General features: G+C 41.9%; 1 pseudogene; it reads right to left on the reverse strand.

Annotated features, from left to right (window-relative positions):
* Nucleotides 1-1,472: 1,472 nt before the first annotated feature.
* LOC136135698 (ATP synthase subunit g, mitochondrial pseudogene) lies at nucleotides 1,473-1,791 on the reverse strand (annotated as a pseudogene).
* Nucleotides 1,792-9,885: the final 8,094 nt, after the last annotated feature.

Here is a 9,885-nt window from a genome sequence, read left to right on the forward strand (position 1 = left end):
GCTTCCTTAAATACTTGCTAGAATTCTTCACTGAAATCATTTTTTCCTGCAGTCTTTTTGTTGGAGGGTTTTTAACCATAAATTCTATTTATTTAACAGATATAGGGCTCTTCAGGTTATCTGTTTCTTTTCGAGTGAGCTTTGGTAGCTTGTGTTTCAAGGAATTTGTCCATTTCATCTAAGTTGTCAAGTTTATTTGCAGAAAACTGTTCATAATATTCCCTTATTCCTTTTAATATTGGTAGAATCCTTAGTGATATCATTTCTCTCATTCCTGATATTTTGTGTCTTTTCTCTTTTTTCCTTATCAGTCTAGCTAAAGACTTTATCAACTTTATTAATTTCTTTAAAGAATCACTTTTGGGCTTTATTGATTTTCTCTCTCTCTTTTTTTTTTTTTGCTTTCTTTTTTGTTGATTTCTGCTCTAATCTTTATTATTTCCTTTCTAATGCTTACTTTGGGTTTAATTTGCTCCCCCCTATTTCTTTGTAAAAATTGAGGTATAATTGACATTATAACATTATATTAGTTTCAGGGGTACAGCATAATGATTAGATTTTTGTATATATTCCAAAATGATCACCACAGTAAGTCTAGTTAACATCTGTCACCTTATGTAGTTACAAAGTTTTTTGTGATAAGAACTTTTAAGATTTACTCTCTTATTTTCGAATATGCAACACAGTATTATTATTATTTTGATACCAATCACTTGTATTTATTTCAGGATGTTACTAAATTATAACCCTGTTAAACATTTATAGGATATTTTATTTTTGAAAAGACAGGTCCTTTAAAAAAACCTGGCATCATAATAATATAACACGTCAAAATTAGATTAAAAATATAGGTCATTGCTCTCATTCACTCTGTCCTAGTGTTAAAGATGTTACAAAGATACACAGAATATCGCCTTGCTGTTCTCTTTTGGGGAGGCTATATCCAAGTTGACAAAAAGTACACTTACATTTACAGACACAGGTGTTGTCAAAGGGGTCTTTCTCTGACTTTAGCAAAGAAAAACAGTCCAAATTGTATTCTTTATACTGCGTGCTTAACTACATCGTGTTTGGAATGTGGTATTATTATTCTCCTACTGGAGTAAGATCCCACTTTCTCAAAGCCTTTCCCCCAACTTTTCTAGAAATAAAGCTTCAATATCATTTATTTCAAGCTTTCAAAATAAAATGTTATCCTCATATATACATGTACCAGGTTGGTATATTCATATATATCCTATCCAATTGCAGGCTAAGCAAAGACATGCATTTAGAGGTGTATTAACGTATTAAAGCAAACGACAACCCAACTTAATATCAAGAGAAGTTGTGACCTTCCATGTAGGGTTTGATAGAGAAAACACTGATTTTTGACACATTGTCTTATTTTATTCAAATACCAGCCTGCTCATACATGGTCCAAGAGCACCCAAATAATAAAGCAAATATAATCACATGTTAAAGGTTGGTCTTCAAACATCATAGCCAACGATGCCACGCTTCGTTGGCTTCGTATGATCTCGCCAACATAAACCCACATCCACACCTCAGTGGCTACCAACCCATTCAGTAGAGCTTCCTTAACTGTGAGCTGTTTGAAGCTACTGGTTTGAGCACTATTGACAAATTTTTTCAAGCTCTGAATAGCTGTAGGGATCTCAGCAGGGACTGGAGGAACCAGCTCAACTCTGGCGTAGTGCCAAAATGTGGCCCCTCGAGCTTCAGGTAAGTCACAGAAGCATTGACCAGTGCCAGGGCCTTCTCTGTGAAGTTACGGACAAACTGGGCCATGGTTCTAGGACAGAAAGTCCATTGCCCCCACTGGCTGGCTGAATGTCTCCCCATAACACAATATTATTAACTACAGTCACCATGCTGTACATTACATCCCCAGGACTTATTTATTTTATGGCTGGAAATTTGTCCTTTTTGATTCTCTTCACCCATTTCCCCCTCTACCCCTCAGTTTCTTAAGGTAGAAAGTCAATGATCTGAGACCTTTCTTCTTTTCTAGTATCAGCATTTAATGCTATAAAGTTCCTCCTAAGTACTGTTGTAGTGGCATACCACTAATTTTGTGTTTTTCTTTTGTGTAGTGTTTTCATTTTCATTTGGTTCAAAATAGTTCATAATTTCCCTTTTGATTTCTTCTTTGACTCATGGGTTATTAAAAGTGTGTTATTTAGTTTCCAAGTATTTGGTGATTTTTCTCATATCTTTCTGTTATTGATTTCTAATTTAATTCCATTGTGGTCAGAGAACATTCTTTGTATGACTTGAATCCTTTTAAATTTATACAGACTTGTTTTATGACTCCATCTTCTAAAATTTCCAATCTGATGTTGCTGAGTGGAGTTTTCTGTAAATGTCAATTAGGTCAAAGTTGTTTATAGTGTTGTTCAAGTCTTCTATATCCTTAGTGATTTTCTCTCTACTTGTTCTAGCAAATGTTGAGAGAAGAATGTTGAAATCTCCAACTATAATTGTGGATTTGTCTGTTTCGCCTTGCAGTTCTAACCCTTTTTGCATAATGTATTTTGAAGCTCTGTTATTAGGTGCATAAACATTTTAGATTTTTATGTCCTCTGTATGAATTGACCCTTTTATTGTTATGGAATGAACTTTATCTCTGGTACTATTTTTGATCTGATAATATACTTTGTCTGATATTAATACAGCTATGCCAGCTTTCTTTTTTTTAGCTTCAGCATGGCATACTTTTTATATCCTTTTACTTTTAACTTTTTTGCGTCTTTATATTGAATGTGTCTTTTTTGAGACAGGCTTTAGTTGGTTCTTGTTTTTTTATCTAATCTGACAGTCTCTGCCTTTTAATTAGAGTGTTTGGGTCGCTTACATTTAATGTGATTATTTATGTTGTTAAGCTTAAGTCTGTCATCTTGTTATTTGTTTTATACTTGTCCCACCAGTTCTTTGTTTCCTTTTTAATATTTTTCTTTCTTCTTTTGGATTTTTTTTATGATTCTAATTTATCTCTATTATTTGTTAGCTAAAATTTTTAGTTTGGTTATTTTAGTCATTATTTTAGGACTTACAGTATATATCTTTAATTTATAACAGTCGACTTTCAAAATACCACTTATGTAGATTGTAAGACTCTTACAAGAGTGCGCTTCCATTTCCCATCTCTCAGCCGTTATCCTATTGTTGTCATACATTTAACTTATTCAATATATATATATAATAAACTCCACAATGTAAATTGTTATTGTTTAAATAATCAATTATTTTAAAAAGTGGTTTAAATAATGTTAAAACTCACATACTTCCCTGTATAGTTACTATTTCTGGTGTTTTTCATTCATTGAATGCATATTTCTATCTGGTATCATTTTCTTCTGACTGAAGGACTTCTTTTAATATTTCTTATAATGAAAGACTATTATTAATGAAATCTTTAAGCTCTTGTATGTCTGAAATAGTCTTTATTTTGTCTTTGTTTTGAAAGATATTTTTGCTGGGTTTAGAATTACAGATTAACCCCACTCTATTCTTTTGGAAACTCCAATTACACATATATTAGGCTGCTTAAAGTTGTCTCACAGGTCATTGATACCCCCTTTAAATTCTTTTTGTTTTTCTTTCTGTGTTTCATTTTGGGTAGTTTCTATTGCTATGTCTTCAAGTTCATTCATTTTTTTTCTTCTGCAATGTCTAATCTGCCATTAATCCCACTCAGTGTATTTTTCACTTCAGATTGTGGTTTTCATCTTTATAAGTCTGATTTGGGTCTTTTTAATATCTTAAATGCTGCCACTTAACAATTTAAATATATAGACTACAGCTATAATAACGGTTTTGATGTCATTGTCTGCTAATTCTAACATCTGTGTGAGTTCTGGGTCAGTTTCAATTGATCAATTTTTCTCTTCATTATGGATCATATTTTCCTGCTTCTTTGTATGTTTGGTAATCTTTGATTAGGTGCCAGACATTGTGATTTTTACCTTTTTGGGTATTTTCGCATCCCTTTGGGCACTCCAATTACACACACATTAGGTGTTTTTGTATTCCTGGTTATTTTTGTATTCCTGAACTCTGTTGTGGAATGCAATTTATTTGCAGGAAGAGTTTGATCCTTTTGGATTTTGCTTTTAATATTTGTCAGGTGGCAACAGAGTAGCGTTTAGTCTAGGGATAATTATTCCTCACTGCTGAGGCAAGGTTCTTTTGAGTATTCTACCCAGTGCTGCATGAATTTTGAGGTTTTCTGGTTTTGCTGAGCACAGATGTTATTCCAGGTCCTGTAGGAGTCCTGGATGCCATTCCCTCTAATACCTTTGGGTTGTTATTGGCCTGACCCTAGGTATTTTCCTTATACACACATGTTGATCAGTACTCTGATGAAGACTTAAGGGGGCCCTCTCCAGATCTCCAGGGTTCTCTCTCTATGTGTGTCTCTCCTCTTGAGTACTCTGTCCTGAAAATTCTGGTTATCTTTGTCTCTCCCTGTTCTCTCGCTCCACTTCCTCAATTCACAGGGCTTTCCAGGCATCACCTCCAGTCCCATTTTTTTTTTCTGCTGCAGCCTGGAAACTTTCTCAAGGCAGTAAGCTAAGATGATTTTAAGGCTCACGTTGTTTGCTTCCTGTCTCTTAGGGATACTGTGTTTTCTGATGTCCAGTGTCTTGAAAACTATTGTTCCATCTGTTTTGTATCATTTATTTTTGCTGTTTCAGGTGGAAGGGTAAATTGGTCTCTATTCCCTCATCTTGGATGGAAGCAGAAGTCTCTCCATGCCTTTCAACACCATCTATATGCTAATGTCTCCCGCATTCACCCCTGATCTTCAGAGTCTTATATCCAACTTGGAATACTCATGGCTAGCACCTCAAACTCACCATGTCCAAAATGGAACTCTTGATTCTCCTCTCACAAATCTCTCCTTTCTGTCTTCCTCATCCCAGGAAATATTCACCCAGATGTTCAGGCAAAAAGCCTTGGTCTCATCCTCTTTTCTTCTCTTTCCCTTACATTCTATATCAGTACCTCAGAAATTCATTTAGCCTTGACCTCTAAAATGTATCTCAAATCTGAGACCCTTTCATTATCCCTACTACTGATTAAAGCCACTGTCATTGTTCATCTAGAATCTTGCATTAGGCTCCCAACTCCAAACTAACCGCTTTCATTTCTTAACCTCTTACAGTCTTTTTTTCCTTCAGTAGCCAGTGAGCCCTTAAAGAGGCTAGCCCCATCATGCTCGTTCAAAACCCTCCAATGTCTTCCTAACACAACTTAGGATAAAGCCCAAAGTCCTAATCACGGTGCACAGGACCCTCTAGGATATGACCTCCACCACCTCTCCCACCTCATCTCCTCTGTCTTCCTTTCTCACTCCACTTTGGCCACCCATCTTCTCACTGCTACTGGAACATGCCAAGGACTCCCTTCCTTTAGAGAATACTTCCTTTTTCCTTTGCCTGGAACGCTTTCCCCTGGATAGTTCCCTGTCAATCTCTTCATGGGTCTCAGCTCACATATCACCTCCTCATAGAGCCCTTTCACAACTATCTGATCTAAGACAGCACCCCTGCTGCTTCTGATCTTATTCTGCTTTATTTTCCATCATAGAACTTATTCCCACCTGACACCCTGCATATTTATTTGTTCATGTGCTTATCATCCCTTTCCCTCAGTAGAATGCAGGCTTCACAAGGGCAGGGACTATATCCTGGTCACTCTTGGGTTATCTATGCCTAGAAGAGTGCCTGGAATACGGTAGATTCTCAGTGAAGCAGATTGAATGAATGAGTTCTCTTCTTGGCCACTAGGTACAACCTACTTGCTGTGCGACTGTGGACAAGCCTTTACCATCTCAGGGCATGACCTTTTCTAGTTGGCACGGGCCCACTGACTGAAAGTCAGCCCCCCAGCCCCTCACTGTGCACTGTGCCAGATGAATCCTGGGCTTTGCCCTTCAATTCCGCACCCGACTGGAGGGGGCTGGGCCAGGTGTTCTCAGTCCGAGCTTGAGGGCTCCAAGCTTTGGATTGCCATGACCACCACCAGGGGGCGCTCGATGCTGCGATTCTGGACCAGGGGCTCTGTAGCTCCTGTTTGGGTCGGTAGAAGTCACTGTGATTGACCATCACTTACGACCCTTGTATGTAGGTGGTGTAAGTGTGTGTGGGGAGTGGGAAGGCATTTCTAGGAGCCCTGACACCGGGGGCTCAGGGTATGGAGTCAACTCGTGCTGCTCACCCTCTCATGGCTCCCACCTAGATAGAGACAGACCCCAGGAAATGATTCACCTGTGTCTTCCTGGGGAGGAGCGAAAGAAGTGGGCTCACTAGGATGGAAACTGGGTGGGGGCGTTCAATGGCTTCTCACATGTCCTGGACCCCAAATCACCTTGTGGCTTTGGACAAGTCAACCCTTTGGCATCACTGAGCAGGGTGGCCCTATTATTCTTGGGGTCACTCCAAGGAGTCAGAAATCTGGCAAACCTGTCTTAGCCCTTGGCCTCCTCCAGGGCTGAGCCGTTTGCTACCCCTCCTCAGGTTGCGGAAGGCCCCGCCCTGGACTCCAGATTGTCCCTCAGACTCCTGAGGCTCAGAGGGTAGGAAAGACAGTTTGAAGTCACAGGTCAGCACGTGGAATGCTTGGTTATACCGCACATGCTGTTTTGGGTGCGCCCAATGCCCCCTTGGGCCATTCCCTTTCCCGAGAGTTCTCTCCTCCAGCTCAAACACAGCCTCTGAGCCTTTGCACTTGCTGTTCCCTCTGCCTGGCATGTCTTACCCTCAGATTTTCATGGGGCTGGTTCCTTCCTGTCATTCAGGTGACAGGCCAGATGTCACATCCTCAGAGAGGACTTCCTGGACCACACCTGGTCCCTCTCTATCTCACCTGCTTGTTTTATTTCTCCTAGAGCACTTATGACCTTCCGAAATTAGACGACTTCCTGGTTTATGGTTTGCACTCCGTCTCCCCTGTCAGAATGAAAGTGCCACCAGAGCAGGGGCCTGGCCTGACTTGTTCCCTGATGGGCCCCGTCTCTCACGTGGCACACAGCAGGAGGTGCCCTATGGGCATTACTGAATGAGTGGACAAGGAGGGTGGAGAGTTGCCTGTCAGTCACACAGGTCTCCAGACAAGAGCGCAGAGTCACACTGACCCCTCCCTGGAGGCCTCAGGCTCTGGGACACTCTGGGGCTGATGTGTCCTTTCTTCTCTGGGCTTCTTACTTCCCCATCTGCTCCCCCTTGAGTGAGCATGCTCCTCAGACAGGAAGTAATGGAGTGTTTGATTTAAGAATCAAAGCCAAGAAAGGGCAGGAGGAAGGAAGGGAGCAGTGGACCCCTAGTGGGGTCCAGCCCCTGGTGTTCTGGGGAGGGGAGCCCAGGGATGGCAGAGGTGCTGGATGCCTTTGCTTTTCCAAACTCAGGTTAAGTGTGTGGATAGGTTTCTGACCATGCTGACTGCCCTGTGTCACAGGGTGTGTTCTCCGTCAGGAGGGTGTGGAGGGCACCTCCTTTACTGTGTGAGTCTGAAGTGCCCCTGAGAGCCCTCCCAGTGCCGTGAGCCGTCTTGCAAGACAGCTTGGTGACTGGGTGGAGAGCAGACAATGCATCTGGAGATCGTGTCATGCTTTGGGCCAAGAAGATCTGAATTAGAGTTCTGGCTCAGTCACTTCCGTGCTGTGCGATCTTGGGCAAGCAACTTCCTCTCTCTGAGCTAGGAAGAAATGAAGTCTGCTTTCTGGGACTGGCTCTGGAGCTCTACCCTCCAGGCCCAGGCTTTTGTATCTGGGTTTCCTGGCCATCTTTCTTTCTTTCTTTCCTTTTTTAAACTGAATTTTAGTTGATTTACAATATTGTGTTAGTTTCAGGTGTACAGTAAAGTGATTCAGTTGTACACATATATATACATATATATATATTTTCAGGCTATTTCCCATTATAGTTTTTTTTTTTTTTTTTTTTTTTTCAGTACGCGGGGCTCTCACTATTGCGGCCTCTCCCGTTGCAGAGCACAGGCTCCGGACGCGCAGGCTCAGCGGCCATGGCTCACGGGCCCAGCCGCTCCGCGGCATGTGGGATTCCCCCGGAGTGGGGCATGAACCCACGTCCCCTGCATCGGCAGGCGGACTCTCAACCACTGCGCCACCAGGGAAGCCCCCATTATAGTTTAATACAAGGTGTTGAATATTTTTCCCTGTGCTATACAGTAAATCCTTGTTGCTTATCTATTTTATATATGGTAGTGTGTATCTGTTGATCCCATACTCCTAATTTATCCCTTTCTCCATCCCTTCCCCTTTGGTAACCATAAGTTTGTTTTCTATGTCTGTAAGTCTGTTTCTGTTTTGTATATAGATTCATTTGTATGATTTTTTAGATTCCACGTATAAGTGATATCATATAATACTTGTCTTTCTCTGACTTTTTTAGTATGACATTCTCTAGGTGCATCCATGTTGCTGCAAATGGCATTATTTCATTCTTTTTTATGGCTGAGTAATATTTCACTGTATACGTATATCTGGCCATCTTTCAATGCCCAGCATAAAAGGGTACCTCTTCTGCGAAGCTACCCCACCCCCACCTGGTTCTTTTTGTCCTGGAGTCACCCTGTTCTGCCTATTTCTGTAGCATGATAGCATTGTCCATATAGATCTCTGTCCCCCTCCCACTAGACCAGAGCCCCTTGTGGCAGGCCTGGGGCTTGATTCATTTCTGGATCCCTCATGCCCGGTGTCGGGACAGGCCCACCACAGATATGATACTATTTCTTACCCATTTTAGACATGAACAAACGGGCTCAGAGAGGTCAAGTGACTTGCTTGAAGTCACACAGCATACAAGTGGCAAAGCTGGTGGTGTGCTGGTCAATATGCTCTCCACACACAAAAAAGCCTCGGTCTGTCGTATTTGTCAATGTCTATGGTGTAGATACTCCCAGGGAATTTCAAGCTACCAACATGCATCACTGAACCTGAGGTTGGGAAGTGATGTTCACAACTGGCTCTTGTGAGGGGGGATGAGCCAGCTTCAGTACACCACGGGGCAAAGCTGGGATTCCAACCCAGGCCTGTTTGATGCTGATCAGTGGGCATTCTATTCTAGATTCCTAAAATCTGGTATTACGTGAAAAAAATCCCAAGGTACATAAGGGTGTATATCAAGGGGGAAAAAGAGTATATATACTAGAAAAGAATGTGCGTGTATGGATATATATATATTTGTTTGTGTGTGTGAATCTTGAAGGATTTGCTAGAAACTAATAACAGTGGTTTTTGCCGATGAGGGGGACTGGGTGGCTGGGAGACAGGGTGGGAGAGAGATTTACTCTGGGTATCCTTTATACTCTACATTTTGAACCATGTGAGTATATTAACTTCAAAAAAACCCCAAATGAATAAACAAACAACAAATCCAAACCAGCAATCAACCACAAACAGATGCTGGGCCTGCAGCTCTTTGCCAGGCATGTCTGTGGGCCTGGAGCTGGGCAGCGTGTGCTGAGTGGCTTGGTTGGGGCTGCCCACCGGACCACACTGTCTTTTGGCAGCCCTTGGCCTGTGACCCAAGGCTGGCGTGGGAGGTGGGGAGGCCACTGTCTTCCCGGAGCGCGAGGGATGGGTGCACTTGTTTTAATTCTCGCCCACGCGGCTTGGTCACTGAGACCATGGCACTGCATTCTAAACTAAATTAGAAATTTAACAAACCTTATAAATCCTCCCCAGCCTGAGCCTTGTAAATCTCCAGAGCAGGGCAGGCTTAGCACTTATCCATCTCTGGCTTAATGACCTCCCCGGCCCAGCCTGGGAATGATTCAGGGCCGGTGACAGGTCTAATTAGTGAACACAAACTATATCCCAGGCAAGGTGAGGAGGAAGAATGAGCCTGGTCCTGGCCC

The sequence above is a fragment of the Phocoena phocoena genome, chromosome 1 (assembly GCF_963924675.1).
Source record: "Phocoena phocoena chromosome 1, mPhoPho1.1, whole genome shotgun sequence".
In the NCBI taxonomy this organism is placed as follows: domain Eukaryota; kingdom Metazoa; phylum Chordata; class Mammalia; order Artiodactyla; family Phocoenidae; genus Phocoena; species Phocoena phocoena.